The sequence below is a fragment of the Carlito syrichta genome, unplaced genomic scaffold, assembly GCF_000164805.1.
Source record: "Carlito syrichta isolate Samal-C Ts95f unplaced genomic scaffold, Tarsius_syrichta-2.0.1 Scaffold304694, whole genome shotgun sequence".
Lineage (NCBI taxonomy): Eukaryota > Metazoa > Chordata > Mammalia > Primates > Tarsiidae > Carlito > Carlito syrichta.
The window spans coordinates 1-394 of record NW_007248790.1 but is presented as its reverse complement, the minus strand read 5'-3'; positions in this window follow the sequence as shown (position 1 = coordinate 394).

The following is a 394-nucleotide window of genomic DNA, read 5'->3' as shown; positions in this document are numbered from 1 at the left end:
TGTAAAGGTCTTTCACGTTTCTGGTTAGAAAGATGCCAAGGTATTTCATTTTTTTTGTGGTTATTGTGAATGGGATTGTGGTTTTTATTTGAGTTTCTGTTTGTTTATTATTGGTGTAAAGAACTGAGATTGTCTTTTGCACATTTATTTTATGTCCTGAGACTTTGCCAAAGTCTCTGTGTAAGGAGGTTTTTGACAGATTCTCTTGGGTTTTCAAGGTACACAATCATGTCATCTGCAACGAGAGATAACTTGACTTCCTCTTTTCCTATTTGGATACCCCTGATTGCCTTCTCTTCTCTGATTGTCCGACCAGGACTTCCAATATTATGTTGAACAGGAGGGGTGAGAGTGGGCATCCTTGTCTTGTTCCCGTTTTCAGGGGAAATGGTTC